The sequence below is a fragment of the Triticum urartu genome, chromosome 6A (assembly GCF_056163025.1).
Source record: "Triticum urartu cultivar PI428250 chromosome 6A, HENAU_Tu73, whole genome shotgun sequence".
Taxonomy (NCBI): Eukaryota; Viridiplantae; Streptophyta; class Magnoliopsida; order Poales; family Poaceae; genus Triticum; species Triticum urartu.
This window is the reverse complement of record NC_141878.1, coordinates 587849754-587869396: the sequence shown is the minus strand read 5'-3', so window position 1 is coordinate 587869396 and position 19643 is coordinate 587849754.

The window sequence follows — 19643 nt, the reverse complement described above, 5'->3', positions numbered from 1 at the left end:
GGGTTCTAGCAAGAACGTTTTCTTACCTACGTTAAAGCCACAACGTGATTTGTCAACTTCTATTTACCCTTCATAAGGACCCTTTTCGTCGAATCCGCTCCAACTAAAGTGGGAGAGACAGACACCCGCCAGCCACCTTATGCAACTAGTGCATGTCAGTCGGTGGAACCGGTCTCACGTAAGCGTACGTGTAAGGTTGGTCCGAGCCTCTTCATCCCACAATACCGCTGAAGCAAAATAAGATTAGTAGCGGCAAGAAAGTTGATAACATCTATGCCCACAACAAATTGTGTTCTACTCGTGCAAAGAGAACTACGCATAGACCTAGCTCATGATGCCACTGTTGGGGAACGATGCAGAAAACAAAAAAAATTCTCTACGTTTCACCAAGATCTATCTATGGAGTCATCTAGCAACGAGAGGGGAGTGCATCTACATACCCTTGTAGATCGCGCGTGGAAGCATTCAAGAGAATGGTGATGAGGGAGTCGTACGGTCAGCGTGACGTCTCCTCCTTCTTGATCCAGCAAGGGGGAAGGAGAGGTTGATGAAGATCCAGCAGCACGACGGCGTGGTGGTGGATGCAGTAGTCACCGCAGCAGGGCTTCGCCGTTCTTCTGCGAGAGGGAGAGGTGTAGCAGGGGAGAGGGAGGCACCAAGACTTCAGGGTGCGGCCGCCCTCCCTCCCCCCTTTATATAAGCCTCCTAGGGGGTGCGCCGGCCCTAGGAGATGGGATCTCCTAGGGGGGGTGGCGGCCAAGGGGGAGGAGTGCCCCCCAAGGCAAGTGGAGGCGCCCCCTCCCCTAGGGTTCCCAACCCTAGGCGCATGGGGGGCCCAAGGGGGGCGCACCAGCCCACTATGGGCTGGTTCCCTCCCCACTTCAGCCCATGGGGCCCTCCGGGATGGGTGGCCCCACCCGGTGGACCCCCGGGACCCATCCGGTGGTCCCGGTACAATATCGGTGACCCCGAAACTTTCCCGATGGCCGAAACTACACTTCCTATATATAATTCTTCACCTCCGGACCATTCCGGAACTCCTCGTGACGTCCGGGATATCATCCGGGACTCCGAACAACTTTCAGGTTACTGCATACTCATATCTCTACAACCCTAGCGTCACCGAACCTTAAGTGTGTAGACCCTACGGGTTCGGGAGACATGTAGACATGACCGAGACGGCTCTCTGGTCAATAACCAACAGCGGGATATGGATACCCATGTTGGCTCCCACATGCTCCTCGATGATATCATCGGATGAACCACGATGTTGAGGATTCAAGCAACCCCGTATACAATTCCCTTTGTCAATCGGTACGTTACTTGCCCGAGACTCGATCGTCGGTATCCCAATACCTTGTTCAGTCTCGTTACCGGCAAGTCACTTTACTCGTACCATAATGCATGATCCCGTGACCAGACACTTGGTCACTTTGAGCTCATTATGATGATGCATTACCGAGTGGGCCCAGAGATACCTCTCCGTCATACGGAGTGACAAATCCCAGTCTTGATCCGTGTCAACCCAACAGACACTTTCGGAGATACCCGTAGTATACCTTTATAGTCACCCAGTTACGTTGTGATGTTTGGTACACCCAAAGCACTCCTACGGTATCCGGGAGTTACACGATCTCATGGTCTAAGGAAAAGATACTTGACATTGGAAGAACTCTAGCAAACGAACTATACGATCTTGTGCTATGTTTAGGATTGGGTCTTGTCCATCACATCATTCTCCTAATGATGTGATCTCGTTATCAATGACATCCAATGTCCATAGTCAGGAAACCATGACTATCTGTTGATCAACGAGCTAGTCAACTAGAGGCTTACTAGGGACATGTTGGTGTCTATGTATTCACACATGTATTACGATTTCCGGATAACACAATTATAGCATGAATAAAAGACAATTACCATGAACAAGGAAATATAATAATAATCCTTTTATTATTGCCTCTAGGGCATATTTCCAACAGTCTCCCACTTGCACTAGAGTCAATAATGTAGTTACATTGTGATGAATCGAACACCCATAGAGTTCTGGTGTTGATCATGTTTTGCCCTAGGGAGAGGTTTAGTCAACGGATCTGCGACATTCAGATCCGTATGTACTTTACAAATATCTATGTCTCCATCTTGAACATTTTCACGAATGGAGTTGAAGCGATGCTTGATGTGCCTGGTCTTCTTGTGAAACCTGGGCTCCTTGGCAAGTGCAATAGCTCTAGTGTTGTCACAGAATAGTTTGATCGGCCCCGACGCATTGGGTATGACTCCTAGGTCGGTGATGAACTCCTTCACCCAAATTGCTTCATGCGCTGCCTCCAAGGCTGCCATGTACTCCGCTTCACATGTAGATCCCGCCACGACGCTCTGCTTGCAGCTGCACCAGCTTACTGCTCCACCATTCCACATATACACGTATCCGGTTTGTGACTTAGAGTCATCCAGATCTGTGTTGAAGCTAGCATTGACATAACCCTTTACGACGAGCTCTTCGTCACCTCCATAAACGAGAAACATGTCCTTAGTCCTTTTCAGGTACTTCAGGATATTCTTGACCGCTGTCCAGTGTTCCTTGCTGGGATTACTTTGGTACCTACCTACCAAACTTACAACAAGGTTTACATCAGGTCTGGTACACAGCATGGCATACATAATAGACACTATGGCTGAGGCATAGGGGATGACACTCATCTTTTCTATATCTTCTACCGTGGTCGGACATTGAGCTGAGCTCAATTTCACACCTTGCAACACAGGCAAGAACCCCTTCTTAGACTGATCCATATTTAACTTCTTCAATATCTTATCAAGGTATGTGCTTTGTGAAAGACCTATGAGGCGTCTTGATCTATCTCTATAGATCTTGATGCCTAATATATAAGCAGCTTATCCAAGGTCCTTCATTGAAAAACTCTTATTCAAGTAGGCCTTAATGCTGTCCAAGAGTTCTATATCATTTCCCATCAAAAGTATGTCATCTACATATAATATGAGAAATGCTACAGAGCTCCCACTCACTTTCTTGTAAACGCAGGCTTCTCCATAAGTCTGCATAAACCCAAACGCTTTGATCATCTCATCAAAGCGAATGTTCCAACTCCGAGATGCTTGCACCAGCCCATAAATCGAGCGTTGGAGCTTGCACACCTTGTCAGCATTCTTAGGATCGACAAAACCTTCCGGCTGCATCATATACAATTCTTCCTTAATGAAACCATTAAGGAATGCCGTTTTGACGTCCATTTGACATATCTCATAATCATAGAATGCGGCAATTGCTAACATGATTCGGACGGACTTCAGCTTCGCTACAGGTGAGAAAGTCTCATCGTAGTCAACCCCTTGAACTTGTCGATAACCCTTAGCGACAAGCCGAGCTTTATAGATGGTCACATTACCATCCGCGTCTGTCTTCTTCTTAAAGATCCATTTATTTTCTATGGCTCGCCCCTCAACGGGCAAGTCAGTCAAAGTCCATACTTCGTTTTCATACATGGATCCTATCTCGGATTTCATGGCTTCCAGCCATTTGTCGGAATTCGGGCCCGCCATCGCTTCTTCATAGTTTGAAGGTTCACCGTTTTCTAACAAAATGATTTCCAAGACAGGGTTGACGTACCACTCTGGTGCGGAATGTGTCCTTGTGGACCTACGAAGTTCAGTAGCAACTTGATCTGAAGTTTCATGATCATCATCATTAACTTCCTCTCTAGTCGGTGCAGGCACCTCAGGAACATTTTCTTGAGTCGCGCCACTTTCCGGTTCAAGAGGTAATACTTCATCAAGTTCTACTTTCCTCCCACTTACTTCTTTCGAGAGAAACTCTTTCTCTAGAAAGTGTAACACCCCGGATCTGATTTACGCAATATGTACTCCAACTCTTGCCATTTCCGGCGTCAAGTTATTTTATTTTCTCGGGTTCGGGTTTTTGTCTCCGTGTGTTGTTCTCGTTGTCATGCATCTCATATCATGTCATCATGTGCATTGCATTTGCATACGTGTTCATCTCATGCATTCGAGCTTTTTCCCCGTTGTCCGTTTTGCATTCCGGCGCTTCGTTCTCCTCCAGTGGTCATTTCTACCTTTCTTTCGTGTTTGGGATTAAACATTTCCGGATTGGGCCGAGACTTGCCAAGCGGCCTTGGTTTACTACCGCTAGACCGCCTGTCAAGTTTCGTATCATTTGGACTTTGTTTGATACTCCAACGGTTAACTGAGGGACCGAAAAGGCCTCGTGGGTGTTGCAGCCCAACACCCCTCCAAGTTGGCCCAAAACCCACCAAAACCCTCTCCATCATCTAGAGCATTCGATCACGATCGCGTGGACGAAAACCGCACCTCATTTGGACTCTCCTAGCTCCCTCTATGCTTATATATAGCCCCCCTTCCGAAATTCTCGGTTCTTCCCTCTCCGAAACCCTAAAAACCTCATCCGCCGCCGCCGGACATGTCCAAATCCCGCCGGACATCTTCCCGCCGCCGTCCGCAGCCTATGCGCGCCTAACGCGTGGCCTCGCCAGCGCTCCCCGCCGCGGCCCGCTCGGGCCCGCCACCGGCCCCCGCGGCCCGCACCGCACCCGCCGCCCGCCTGCTCCACGCCGGCGCCCGCCTCCCTCCGCGGCTCCTCCACGCCGCCTTCTACTCCGGCGCCGGTCGCCGCGCCGGCTACCACCTTGTCGCCGACCGCCGGAACACCTCACCACCCCGCCTCCCCTCGCCAAGCGCGCTCGTGCCGCCCCGAAGCTCCGGTCGCCGCGCCAGGGAGCGCCGAATCCATCTCCGCCCTCTCCCTCGCCGTCCGCCGGGGAACTTCGTCGTCTCCGGCCACCCCCAACGACTCCGGGGAAGGCTCTGGCGACCCCGATCCGCTACAGTACCGCCGGATCTCAGATCTGGTTGCAAATGTATTTTATGATCCCTTTTGGCGAAAGGTCACTAAGGGACTTTTGTTAAGCTCTTTGAGTAGCTCCTTGCCATGCTTTGCTTTGCCATGTTCAGGTCCTGTAGCATATAGTTTTCATGCTCCGAAGAGTGCTATCTGATCTGAAATTCCGGACAAGTGATAATTTCACCAAGTCTGAAATCTGTTTACCATATGCATTTTTGCCATGCTTGTTTGAACCTGTTAGTGGATGAATTGGCCGTAGCTCAGTGCTAGACTTTTGTTAAGCATCTTGAATGGATTCCAGCCATGTATTTTGATGCCATGTTTGGGTGCTATAGCATGTTCATCTTGTTGCATTTAGATGGCTACTTGCTGTAAATCGCAGAACGTGGCCATATTTGAATTGGTTGCCATTTCCAAACCGTAACTCCGATTCCGGCGTTGTTTATATCGTTTTCAAGCGATTTCATCTCATCTTTCCAGTGGAACACTTGGATTTCCAGGTTGAGGCCAGGTTCATGCATCCCTTGTCAAATCTTGCATATGCATCCCGCATCGCATCCCGCATAGCATATCTTCCTTGCATCATATTGTTTGAGCTTTGCACGTGGTTGATTGTGTCCTTGTTGCTTGTTTGTCTTGTTTGGGTAGAGCCGGGAGACGAGTTCGCTAACGAGGAGCTCGTTGAGTTTGCTTTCGAGGATCCAGTCAACTCTGACAACTTTGCAGGCAAGATGATCATACCCTCGAAATCAGTACTATCTTTGCTTTGCTAGATGCTCGCTCTTTTGCTATGCCAATGCTACGATGCCTACCACTTGCTTATCATGCCTCCCAAATTGCCACATCAAACCTCTAACCAACCATGTCATAGCAAACCGTTGATTGACTATGTTACCGCTTTGCTCAGCCCCTCTTATAGCGTTGCTAGTTGCAGGTGAAGATTGGAGACCGTTCCTTGTTGGAACATTATTTACTTGTTGGGATATCATTATATTATCTTGTTATCTTAATGCATCTATATACTTGGTAAACGGTGGAAGGCTCGTCCTCTCGCCTGGTGTTTTATTCCACTCTTGCCGCCCTAGTTTCCGTCATATCGGTGTTATGTTCCCGGATTTTGCATTCCTTACGCGGTTGGGTTATAATGGGAACCCCTTGATAGTTCGCCTTGATTAAAGCTTTTCCAGCAATGCCCAACCTTGGTTTTACCATTTTCCACCTAGCCTCTTTTTCCCTTGGGTTTTCGGAACCCGCGGGTCATCTTTTTTAAACCCCCCCGGGCCAGTGCTCCTCTGAGTGTTGGTCCAAATAGAGCCACTTGCAGCGCCACCTCGGGGCAACTCGAGGGTTGGTTTTAGTTGTACATAGTGTTCATCTGAGTGTGCCCTGAGAACGAGATATGTGCAGCTCCTATCGGGATTTGTCGGCACATTCGGGCGGTGTTGCTGGATTTGTTTTAACCTGTCGAAGTGTATTGAAGAACCGAGGTACCGAGTCTGATCGGAACGTCTCGGGAGGAGGTCTATTCCTTAGTTGACCATGAGAGCTTGTCATGGGCTAAGTTGGGACTCCCCTGCAGGGATTTGAACTTTCGAAAGCCGTGCCCGTGGTTATGTGCATATGGGAATTTGTTAATGTCCGGTTTTAGATAACTTGAACCTTAACTTAATTAAAATGAATCAACCGTGTGAGTTACCATGATGGTCTCTTCTCGGCAGAGTCCGGGAAGTGAACACGGTGTTGGGGTAATGCTTGCGCAGGTTGCCCTCTAGTTACTCGTTCGCGCTTTGCCTCCTTTTCTCGCTCTCTTTTGCGAACAGGATAGCCACCATATATGCTAGTCGCTTGCCGCAGCTCCACATATATACCTTGCCTTTTCTATTAAGCTTAAATAGTCTTGATCGTGAGGGTGCGAGATTGCTCAGTCCCCGTGGCTCACAGATTACTATTAAACCAGATGCAGGGCCTGATTATTCGGCTCCAAGTGACGCGCTCGAGCTCAAGTGGGAGTTCGACGAGGACTCTCAACGATACTACGTGTCTTTCCCTGATGATCAGTAGTGGTGCCCAGTTGGGGGTGATCGGGACCGTGTCACATGTTGGGTTATCTTTTATTTTGGCGCCGTAGTCGGCCCATGAGTGTTTGTATGATGTAATGTTATTTATGCACTTTGATTGACGTGGCGAGTGTAAGCCAACTATGTACCTTCCCCTTTTATTATTCATATTACATGGGATGTTGTGATGACTGCCTAACTTGCGACATTGCTTTCAATGCGGTTATGCCTCTAAGTCGTGCCTCGACACGTGGAAGATTTAGCCGCATCGAGGGCATTACAAGTTGGTAATCAGAGCCTTCCCCGACCTTAGGAGCCCCATTGCTTGATCGTTATTAGCGGCCGAGTTGTGTCTAGAAAAATGTTTTGAGTCATTTAGGAATTATATATCGGAGAGTTTAGGAATTCTTTTTACTTCCCAGTCTCCTCATCGCTCTGGTAAGGCATCCTGACGTAGAGTTTTGACTCTTCTCTTCTCAAATTGCACTAAAATTTTTTTTAGGATCATGCGGGTATCTTGGAATCGTTCCGATGGTTTTATGACGAGAACATTGTCTTGGTGCCTCCTGTCAGGGGTTTTGTGGAAGTGTCCCGGGGAGTTGAGCTCTGAGGTGTTGTCGTCATAATTTTATGTTGCAATTCTGGAATACCTGAGTTTAGTACACCGACATCGAAAATCTCTTTTATGCAGTTCGTTGGTGAGATAACCTCGACGCCACCCAGTACTGGGGCGGGGGTTCGGGAGTATCGCCATAACTTGTATAACGGATGCTTTTCGAAGGTTGAGGTAGATGGTTTCCGAAGTTTTTCTCGGTTATGTGTTGAAGGATGGATACAGCTGGATGTAGGATTTGCTAGATTTGGGTGAGATATTATGCTTCCCCTGTATCCCCAACACCTGATTGCATAACCGGAAAGGTTCGGGAGTTTCATAGGTGGGAATTCTCGTAGCTCTAGTTCTTCTTCCACAGATATTTGGTTTGAGATTGGGATTTCTTACCGAGTATTCGTTCTTGATCCGTACCTTGTTGATTTATTTCTCTACCTAAATTCTACGTGGCTTCTCAATTTATGGATATGTGACCATTTCAAGAGGATTGCATTTGTTCATTTTGTTCGGATGTGTAGACTATATGTTGCAATTTTCATTCCGTTGGATTCAGCTTCATTTTATCTGTCAATGTGCTAATGGTGGTCAACCTCTTCAGGATGGCTCCCGCTAAGAGCACCAATCAGAATCAGAATCAAGATCTGCCACCACCTCCACCTCCTCCGGAGGCATGGCAAGCTGTGATGGCCGCAACCAATGCAAACACACAGTTGATCATGCAAATTCTCCAAGAGCGCAATCAAGGCAACCAAGGGAACCAAGGTAACAATCAGAATCACTTTGCTACACTCAATCAGTTCCTTGCTAACGGGACAAAAACTTTCAGCAATTCTGTTGAGGCAACTGATGCTGACGATTGGCTCGTGGATCTGTGTAAGCATTTCGAGTACAGTAACGTCAGGCCTGAGGACTTCGTCAAGTTCGCATCCTTCCAACTCAAAGACCAAGCTGCAGAATGGTTCCAGCAGTACAAGGATTCCAGAGGTGGACGTGTTATTACCTGGGATGAATTCCGTCAAGATTTCAGAGCTCATCATATCCCTCAAAGCATGGTTGAAAGCAAGCGTGAGGAATTCCGCAATCTGAAGCAGGGCTCTTTGTCTGTCTATGACTACAACAAGTTGTTTCAGAAGCTCGCCCGCTTTGCTAAGCAGGACGTCCCTGATGAGAAGAGCATGATATACCAGTTCAGGGGTGGTCTCAGAGAAGAAATTCAGCTGGCTCTTGTTCTCTTTGAGCTCTTGAGGTATGATGAGTTCTATAACATGGCATTGAAGCAAGAGGCCGCTCAACTGAGGTGTGATGCTTCCAAGAAGCGAGTCAGAGATGCTACTCCTTCTTCCTCTACTCAAGTGGCCAAGCAGTAGAAGTATTGGCTTCCTCCTCCTCCGTTTCGTCAGCCGTATCAGCAGAAGAGCAAAGGTGGCAGTGGATCTTCCCACCCACCCAACCCTGGCTTTCAGAACAAGACTTCGTCTCAAGCTCCAAGAACGAGTGCTCCGTATCACCGTTCGCTTTCAGAGGTCACGTGCAACAAGTGCCAATAGAAGGGTCACTATGCCAACAAGTGTTTTAACCAGAGGCATCTTCCTCCTCCTCCTGTCAGATCGGCAAGTATAGCTGTGGTCAAGCATAACCCCAAGCACGCCAAGGTCAATTTGCTGAATGCAGCTCAGGCAGAGGACTCGCCAGATGTTATTATGGGTAACCTTCCTGTTAACGATGTTCCTGCAAAAGTTCTTTTTGACACTGGTGCATCGCTTTCTTTTATTTCAACACCATTTGTTGCCAAGCATGATTTTGTGACCGAAAGGATTCCTGTTCCGTTGAAGATTGTGTCTCCGAGCAAGCAAATGACTTCTAACAATTGCGTCCCGGATGTCTCTATCACGTTGGGCGATTACAAGTTTCTCTCTTCTCTGGTGGTTCTTGGTAACTCGGATATTGATCTTACTCTCGGAATGGATTGGCTTTCTAAGCACAAGGCACATCTTGACTGTGCTGCCAGGCAGATTCAATTGACTCATTCGTCTGAGGATGTAATTGTCTTTGCCGCTCGTGATGATACCATCCGTCTGTTTTCTCTCAATGGGAAGGGTGAACTGGGTGCTATCTCGCAAATTCCAGTCGTTTGCGAATATCAAGACGTCTTTCCAAAAGAGCTTCCAGGAATGCCTCCGCACCGGCCAGTTGAATTCGTCATCGATCTTGAGCATGGCACGGAACCTGTGTGCAAGCGTCCTTACAAGCTCGGACCTGAAGAGTTGAAGGAGCTGAAGAAGAAACTCAATATTCAAGAGAGAATGGGTCTCATCCGCCCTAGTTCTTCTCCGTGGGGTTGTGGTGTTCTTTTTGTGAAGAAGAAGGATGGAACGGACCAACTTTGTGTCGATTACCGTCGATTGAACAAGACCATGAAGAACAAATACCAACTTCCCAACATCAACAAGCTGTTCGAACAACTCACAGGTTCCCAAGTATTCTCCAAGCTTGATCTCCGTATGGGTTATCATCAGATCCGGATCCGTGAGCAAGATATTCACAAGACGGCTTTCAGGACAAGCTATGGTTCATATGAATACACTGTCATGTCTTTTGGCCTCGTCAACGCTCCTCCGACGTTCTCTCGCATGATGAACTTCATCTTCAACACCTACACCAATGACTTCGTTTTGGTCTATCTCGACGACATTCTGGTTTTCTCGAAGAACAAGGAAGATCATGCCAAGCACTTGCGTTTGGTACTCGATAAGCTCAGAGAACACCAGTTGTACGCCAAGTTCTCTAAGTGCGAATTTTGGCTCGATGAGGTTCTTTATCTTGGTCATATCATCTCTGCCAAGGGCATTGCCGTGAATCCTGAGAAGGTGTCTGCAATTGTGAATTGGGAACCTCCTCAGAACGTGAAGCAACTCCGCAGCTTCCTCGGTCTCGCAAGCTACTGTCGAAGATTCATTGAAAACTTTTCCAAGATCGCGAAGCCTCTCTCAAATCCACTCCAGAAGCACGTCAAGTACGTTTGGTCTCCGGAGTGTGACATTGCTTTCAACACTTTGAAAGAGAAATTGATCACTGCTCCAGTTCTCACTCCGCCTGATGAATCCAAGCCGTACGAGGTCTTTTGTGATGCCTCTCTCCAAGGTCTTGGCACAGTGTTGACGCAAGATAAGAACGTTGTGGCTTATACCTCTCATCAGTTGAAGCCCAATGAGAAGAACTACCCCACTCATGATCTCGAGTTGGCGGCAGTTGTGCATGCTCTTTTGACTTGGAGACATCTCCTATTGGGAAGAAAAGTGGACATCTTCACTGACCACAAGAGTCTCAAGTACATCTTCACTCAGCCTAATCTCAACCTCAGGCAAACTCAATGGGTCGAAATGATTCAAGAGTATAATCCGAGTATCGAGTATACTCCAGGCAAGGCCAATGTGATTGCTGACGCATTGAGCAGGAAGGCTTATTGCAACAGTCTGATTCTCAAGCCTTATCAACCCGAGCTTTGTGAAGCTTTCCGCAAACTTAATCTGCAAGTTGTTCCTCAAGGTTTCCTCGCCAACCTTCAAGTCTCTCCTACCTTGGAAGACCAGATTCGCCAAGCTCAGCTTCTTGATGCTATGGTGAAAAAGGTGAAGATTGGGATTGCCAAGAGTCAACCCAAGTACAAGTGCTACCGCCTTGATGACAAGGATACTCTCTTCTTCGAGGATCGTATTGTTGTGCCCAAAGGTGACCTTCGTAAAGTGATCATGAACGAGGCTCACAATTCTCTCCTCTCCATCCACCCTTGGAGCACGAAGATGTATCAGGACCTCAAGCAGGCTTATTGGTGGACTCGAATGAAGTGCGAGATTGCTCAATTCGTGAATGAATGTGATGTCTGGAGAAGAGTGAAGGCAGAACACCAAAGGCCAGCTGGTCTCCTCCAACCTCTTGCCATTCCAGAATGGAAGTTTGACCACATTGAAATGGACTTCATGACTGGGTTTCCAAAGTCCAAGCGTTGCAATGATGCTATATTCGTTGTCATCGACAAACTCACTAAAGTGGCTCACTTTCTGCCTATCAAAGAGTCAATCACTGTAGCTCAATTGGCGGAACTCTATACCTCTCGAATTGTCTCTCTGCACGGTATTCCTCAAGTGATCTCTTCAGACCGTGGCAGCATCTTTACCTCCAAGTTTTGGGATTCTTTTCAGAAGGCCATGGGCACCAACATCCGCTTCAGCACAGCTTTCCATCCTCAAACCAGCGGTCAAGTCGAGCGTGTCAACCAGATTCTTGAAGATATGCTCAGGGCTTGTGTGATCTCCTTCGGCATGAAGTGGGAGGATTGTCTTCCCTATGCTGAATTCTCCTACAACAATAGTTTTCAAGCAAGTTCGGGCAAGGCCCCATTTGAAATTCTGTATGGCAGGAAGTGCCGTACCCCTCTCAACTGGTCTGAAACCGGTGAACATCAGCTTCTCGGAAATGGCTTAATCACAGAGGCAGAGGAAATGTGCAAAGTCATTCGAGATAACCTCAAAGCAGCCCAATCTCGATAGAAGAGCTACTATGATAGTAAGCACCGTGATTTGGCTTTCGAAATCGGAGATCATGTTTACCTCCGCGTCTCTCCTATGAAAGGTACTCGTCGCTTCGGTATCAAAGGGAAGCTTGCCCCAAGATACGTGGGACCTTTCAAGATCGTCAGCAAGAGAGGCGATCTCGCCTATCAACTCGAGCTTCCTTCAAACTTTGCAAATGTTCATGATGTGTTGCATGTCTCTCAGCTTCGAAAGTGCTTCAAGACTCCTGACCGCACCGTTAACTTCGAGGACATTGAGCTCCAAGAATATCTTTCTTATCGTGAGCACCCAGTGGCTATTCTTGAAGAGTCTGAACGCAAGACTCGCAACAAGTCAATCAAATTCCTCAAAGTCAAGTGGTCACACCATTCCGACTGTGAAGCTACCTAGGAACGCGAGGATCACCTCCGTTCTGAGTACCCGGCGTTCTTTCAGTCCTAGATCTCGGGACGAGATCCTTTTGTGGTGGTGGAGTGTTGTAACACCCCGGATGTGATTTACCCAATATGTACTCCAACTCTTGCCGTTTCCGGTGTTAAGTTATTTTATTTTCTCGGGTTCGGGTTTTTATCTCCGTTTGTTGTTCTCGTTGTTCTGCATCTCATATCATGTCATCATGTGCATTGCATTTGCATACGTGTTCATCTCATGCATTCAAGCTTTTTCCCCGTTGTCCGTTTTGCATTCCAGCGCTTCGTTCTCCTCCGGTGGTGATTTCTACCTTTCTTTCGTGTGTGGGGATTAAACATTTCCGGATTGGGCCGAGACTTGCCAAGCGGCCTTGGTTTACTACCGGTAGACCGCCTGTCAAGTTTCGTATCATTTGGACTTTGTTTGATACTCCAACGGTTAACTGAGGGATCGAAAAGGCCTCGTGGGTGTTGCAGCCCAACACCCCTCCAAGTTGGCCCAAAACCCACCAAAACCCTCTCCATCATGTAGAGCATGCGATCACGATCGCGTGGCCGAAAACCGCACCTCATTTGGACTCTCCTAGCTCCCTCTATGCCTATATATAGCCCCCCTTCTGAAATTCTCGGTTCTTCCCTCTCCGAAACCCTAAAAACCTCATCCGCCGCCGCCGGACATCTTCCCGCCGCCGTCCGCAGCCTATGCGCGCCTAACGCGTGGCCTCGCCACCGCTCCCCGCCGCGGCCCGCTCGGGCCCGCCGCCGGCCCCCGCGGCCCGCACCGCACCCGCCGCCCACCTGCTCCACGCCGGCGCCCGCCTCCCTCCGCGGCTCCTCCACGCCGCCTTCTACTCCGGCGCCGGTCGCCGCGCCGGCTACCACCTTGTCGCCGGCCGCCGGGCCACCTCACCGCCCCGCCTCCCCTCGCCAAGCGCGCTCGCGCCGCCCCGAAGCTCCGGTCGCCGCGCCAGGGAGCGCCGACTCCATCTCCGCCCTCTCCCTCGCCGTCCGCCGGGGAACTTCGTCGTCTCCGGCCACCCCCAACGACTCCGAGGAAGGCTCTGGCGACCCCGATCCGCTACAGTACCGCCGGATCTCAGATCTGGTTGCAAATGTATTTTATGATCCCTTTTGGCGAAAGGTCACTAAGGGAATTTTGTTAAGCTCTTTGAGTAGCTCCTTGCCATGCTTTGCTTTGCCATGTTCAGGTCCTGTAGCATATAGTTTTCATGCTCCGAAGAGTGCTATCTGATCTGAAATTCCGGACAAGTGATAATTTCACTAAGTCTGAAATCTGTTTACCATATGCATTTTTGCCATGCTTGTTTGAACCTGTTAGTGGATGAATTGGCCGTAGCTCAGTGCTAGACTTTTGTTAAGCATCTTGAATGGATTCCAGCCATGTATTTTGATGCCATGTTTGGGTGCTGTAGCATGTTCATCTTGTTGCATTTAGATGGCTACTTGCTGTAAATCGCAGAACGTGGCCATATTTGAATTGGTTGCCATTTCCAAACCGTAACTCCGATTCCGGCGTTGTTTATATTGTTTTCAAGCGATTTCATCTCATCTTTCCAGTGGAACACTTGGATTTCCAAGTTGAGGCCAGGTTCATGCATCCCTTGTCCAGCTTTGCACGTGGTTCCGCATAGCATATCTTCCTTGCATCATATTGTTTGAGCTTTGCACGTGGTTGATTGTGTCCTTGTTGCTTGTTTGTCTTGTTTGGGTAGAGCCGGGAGACGAGTTCGCTAACGAGGAGCCCGTTGAGTTTGCTTTCGAGAATCCAGTCATCTCTGACAACTTTGCAGGCAAGATGATCATACCCTCGAAATCACTACTATCTTTGCTTTGCTAGATGCTCGCTCTTTTGCTATGCCAATGCTACGATGCCTACCACTTGCTTATCATGCCTCCCAAATTGCCACATCAAACCTCTAACCCACCATGTCCTAGCAAACCATTGATTGACTGTGTTACCGCTTTGCGCAGCCCCTCTTATAGCGTTGCTAGTTGCAGGTGAAGATTGGAGACCGTTCCTTGTTGGAACATTATTTACTTGTTGGGATATCATTATATTATCTTGTTATCTTAATGCATCTATATACTTGGTAAAGGGTGGAAGGCTCGTCCTCTCGCCTGGTGTTTTGTTCCACTCTTGCCGCCCTAGTTTCCGTCATATCGGTGTTATGTTCCCGGATTTTGCATTCCTTACGCGGTTGGGTTATAATGGGAACCCCTTGATAGTTCGCCTTGATTAAAGCTTTTCCAGCAATGCCCAACCTTGGTTTTACCATTTGCCACCTAGCCTCTTTTTCCCTTGGGTTTTCGGAACCCGAGGGTCATCTTTTTTAACCCCCCCCCCCCGGGCCAGTGCTCCTATGAGTGTTGGTCCAAATAGAGCCACTTGTAGCGCCACCTCGGGGCAACTCGAGGGTTGGTTTTAGTTGTACGTAGTGTTCATCTGAGTGTGCCCTTAGAACGAGATATGTGCAGCTCCTATCGGGATTTGTCGGCACATTCGGGCGGTGTTGCTGGATTTGTTTTAACCTGTCGAAGTGTATTGAAGAACCGAGGTACCGAGTCTGATCGGAACGTCTCGGGAGGAGGTCTATTCCTTAGTTGACCGTGAGAGCTTGTCATGGGCTAAGTTGGGACTCCCCTGCAAGGATTTGAACTTTCGAAAGCCGTGCCTGCGGTTATGGGCAGATGGGAATTTGTTAATGTCCGGTTTTAGATAACTTGAACCTTAACTTAATTAAAATGAATCAACCGTGTGAGTTACCGTGATGGTCTCTTCTCGGCGGAGTCCGGGAAGTGAACACGGTGTTGGGGTAATGCTTGCGCAGGTTTCCCTCTAGTTACTCGTTCGTGCTTTGCCTCCTTTTTTCGCTCTCTTTTGCGAAAAGGATAGCCACCATATATGCTAGTCGCTTGCCGCAGCTCCACTTATATACCTTGCCTTTTCTATTAAGCTTAAATAGTCTTGATCGTGAGGATGCGAGATTGCTGAGTCCCTGTGGCTCACAGATTACTATTAAACCAGATGCAGGGCCTGATGATTCCGCTCCAGGTGACGCGCTCGAGCTCAAGTGGGAGTTCGACGAGGACTCTCAACGATACTACGTGTCTTTCCCTGATGATCAGTAGTGGTGCCCAGTTGGGGGTGATCGGGACCGTGTCACATGTTGGGTTATCTTTTATTTTGGCGCCGTAGTCGGGCCATGAGTGTTTGTATGATGTAATGTTATTTATGCACTTTGATTGACGTGGCGAGTGTAAGCCAACTATGTACCTTCCCCTTTTATTATTCATATTACATGGGATGTTGTGATGACTGCCTAACTTGCGACATTGCTTTCAATGCGGTTATGCCTCTAAGTCGTGCCTCGACACATGGAAGATTTAGCCGCATCGAGGGCGTTACAAGTTGGTAATCAGAGCCTGCCCCGACCTTAGGAGCCCCATTGCTTGATCGTTATTAGCGGCCGAGTTGTGTCTAGAAAAATGTTTTGAGTCATTTAGGAATTATATATCGGAGAGTTTAGGAATTCTTTTTACTTCCCAGTCTCCTCATCGCTCTGGTAAGGCATCCTGACGTAGAGTTTTGACTCTTCTCTTCTCAAATTGCACTAAATTTTTTTTTAGGATCATGCGGGTATCTTGGAATCATTCCGATGGTTTTATGACGAGAACATTGTCTTGGTGCCTCCTGTTAGGGGTTTTGTGGAAGTGTCCCGGGGAGTTGAGCTTTGAGGTGTTGTCGTCATAATTTTATCGTTGCAATTCTGGAATACCTGAGTTTAGTACGCCGACATCGAAAATCTCTTTTATGTAGTTCGTTGGTGAGATAACCTCGACGCCACCCAGTACTGGGGCGGGGGTTCGGGAGTATCGCCATAACTTGTATAACGGATGCTTTTCGAAGGTTGAGGTAGATGGTTTCCGAAGTTTTTCTCGGTTATGTGTTGAAGGATGGATACAGCTGGATGTAGGATTTGCTAGATTTGGGTGAGATATTATGCTTCCCCTGTATCCCCAACACCTGATTGCATAACCGGAAAGGTTCGGGAGTTTCATAGGTGGGAATTCTCGTAGCTCTAGTTCTTCTTCCACAGATATTTGGTTTGAGATTGGGATTTCTTACCGAGTATTCGTTCTTGATCCGTACCTTGTTGATTTATTTCTCTACCTAAATTCTACGTGGCTTCTCAATTCATGGATATGTGACCATTTCAAGAGGATTGCATTTGTTCATTTTGTTCGGATGTGTAGACTATATGTTGCAATTTTCATTCCGTTGGATTCAGCTTCATTTTATCTGTCAATGTGCTAATGGTGGTCAACCTCTTCAGGATGGCTCCCGCTAAGAGCACCAATCAGAATCAGAATCAAGATCTGCCACCACCTCCACCTCCTCCGGAGGCATGGCAAGCTGTGATGGCCGCAACCAATGCAAACACACAGTTGATCATGCAAATTCTCCAAGAGCGCAATCAAGGCAACCAAGGGAACCAAGGTAACAATCAGAATCACTTTGCTACACTCAATCAGTTCCTTGCTAACGGGACAAAAACTTTCAGCAATTCTGTTGAGGCAACTGATGCTGACGATTGGCTCGTGGATCTGTGTAAGCATTTCGAGTACAGTAACGTCAGGCCTGAGGACTTCGTCAAGTTCGCATCCTTCCAACTCAAAGACCAAGCTGCAGAATGGTTCCAGCAGTACAAGGATTCCAGAGGTGGACGTGTTATTACCTGGGATGAATTCCGTCAAGATTTCAGAGCTCATCATATCCCTCAAAGCATGGTTGAAAGCAAGCGTGAGGAATTCCGCAACCTGAAGCAGGGCTCTTTGTCTGTCTATGACTACAACAAGTTGTTTCAGAAGCTCGCCCGCTTTGCTAAGCAGGACGTCCCTGATGAGCAGAGCATGATATACCAGTTCAGGGGTGGTCTCAGAGAAGAAATTCAGCTGGCTCTTGTTCTCTTTGAGCTCTTGAGGTACGATGAGTTCTATAACATGGCATTGAAGCAAGAGGCCGCTCAACTGAGGTGTGATGCTTCCAAGAAGCGAGTCAAAGATGCTACTCCTTCTTCCTCTACTCAAGTGGCCAAGCAGTAGAAGTATTGGCTTCCTCCTCCTCCGTTTCGTCAGCCATCAGCCGAAGAGCAAAGGTGGCAGTGGATCTTCCCACCCACCCAACCCTGGCTTTCAGAACAAGACTTCGTCTCAAGCTCCAAGAACGAGTGCTCCGTATCACCGTCCGCTTTCAGAGGTCACGTGCAACAAGTGCCAACAGAAGGGTCACTATGCCAACAAGTGTTTTAACCAGAGGCATCTTCCTCCTCCTCCTCCTGTCAGATTGGCAAGTACAGCTGTGGTCAAGCATAACCCCAAGCACGCCAAGGTCAATTTGCTGAATGCAGCTCAGGCAGAGGACTCGCCAGATGTGATTATGGGTAACCTTCCTATTAACGATGTTCCTGCAAAAGTTCTTTTTGACACTGGTGCATCACTTTCTTTTATTTCAACACCATTTGTTGCCAAGCATGATTTTGTGACCGAAAGGATTCCTGTTCCGTTGAAGATTGTGTCTCCGGGCAAGCAAATGACTTCTAACAATTGCGTCCCGGATGTCTCTATCACATTGGGCGATTACAAGTTTCTCTCTTCTCCGGTGGTTCTTGGTAACTCGGATATTGATCTTATTCAAGGAATGGATTGGCTTTCTAAGCACAAGGCACATCTTGACTGTGCAGCCAGGCAGATTCAATTGACTCATTCGTCTGAGGATGTAATTGTCTTTGCCGCTCGTGATGATACCATCCGTCTGTTTTCTCTCAATGGGAAGGGTGAACTGGGTGCTATCTCGCAAATTCCAGTCGTTTGCGAATATCAAGACGTCTTTCCAGAAGAGCTTCCAGGAATGCCTCCCCACCGGCCAGTTGAATTCGTCATCGATCTTGAGCCTGGCACGGAACCTGTGTGCATGCGTCCTTACAAGCTCGGACCTGAAGAGTTGAAGGAGCTGAAGAAGAAACTCGATATTCAAGAGAGAATGGGTCTCATCTGCCCTAGTTCTTCTCCGTGGGGTTGTGGTGTTCTTTTTGTGAAGAAGAAGGATGGAACGGACCGACTTTGTGTCGATTACCGTCGATTGAACAAGAAGACCATGAAGAACAAATACCCACTTCCCAACATCAACGAGCTGTTCGAACAACTCAAAGGTGCCCAAGTATTCTCCAAGCTTGATCTCCGTATGGGTTATCATCAGATCCGAATCCATGAGCAAGATATTCGCAAGACGGCTTTCAGGACAAGCTATGGTTCATATGAATACACTGTCATGTCTTTTGGCCTCGTCAACGCTCCTCCGACGTTCTCTCGCATGATGAACTTCATCTTCAACACCTACACCAATGACTTCGTTTTGGTCTATCTCGACGACATTCTGGTTTTCTCGAAGAACAAGGAAGATCATGCCAAGCACTTGCGTTTGGTACTCGATAAGCTCAGAGAACACCAGTTGTACGCCAAGTTCTCTAAGTGCGAATTTTGGCTCGATGAGGTTCTTTATCTTGGTCATATCATCTCTGCCAAGGGCATTGCCGTGAATCCTGAGAAGGTGTCTGCAATTGTGAATTGGGAACCTCCTGAGAACGTGAAGCAACTCCGCAGCTTCCTCGGTCTCGCAAGCTACTGTCGAAGATTCATTGAAAACTTTTCCAAGATCGCGAAGCCTCTCTCAAATCCACTCCAGAAGCACGTCAAGTACGTTTGGTCTCCGGAGTGTGACATTGCTTTCAACACTTTGAAAGAGAAATTGATCACTGCTCCAGTTCTCACTCCGCCTGATGAATCCAAGCCGTACGAGGTCTTTTGTGATGCCTCTCTCCAAGGTCTTGGCACAGTGTTGACGCAAGATAAGAACGTTGTGGCTTATACCTCTCACCAGTTGAAGCCCAATGAGAAGAACTACCCCACTCATGATCTCGAGTTGGCGGCAGTTGTGCATGCTCTTTTGACTTGGAGACATCTCCTATTGGGAAGAAAAGTGGACATCTTCACTGACCACAAGAGTCTCAAGTACAT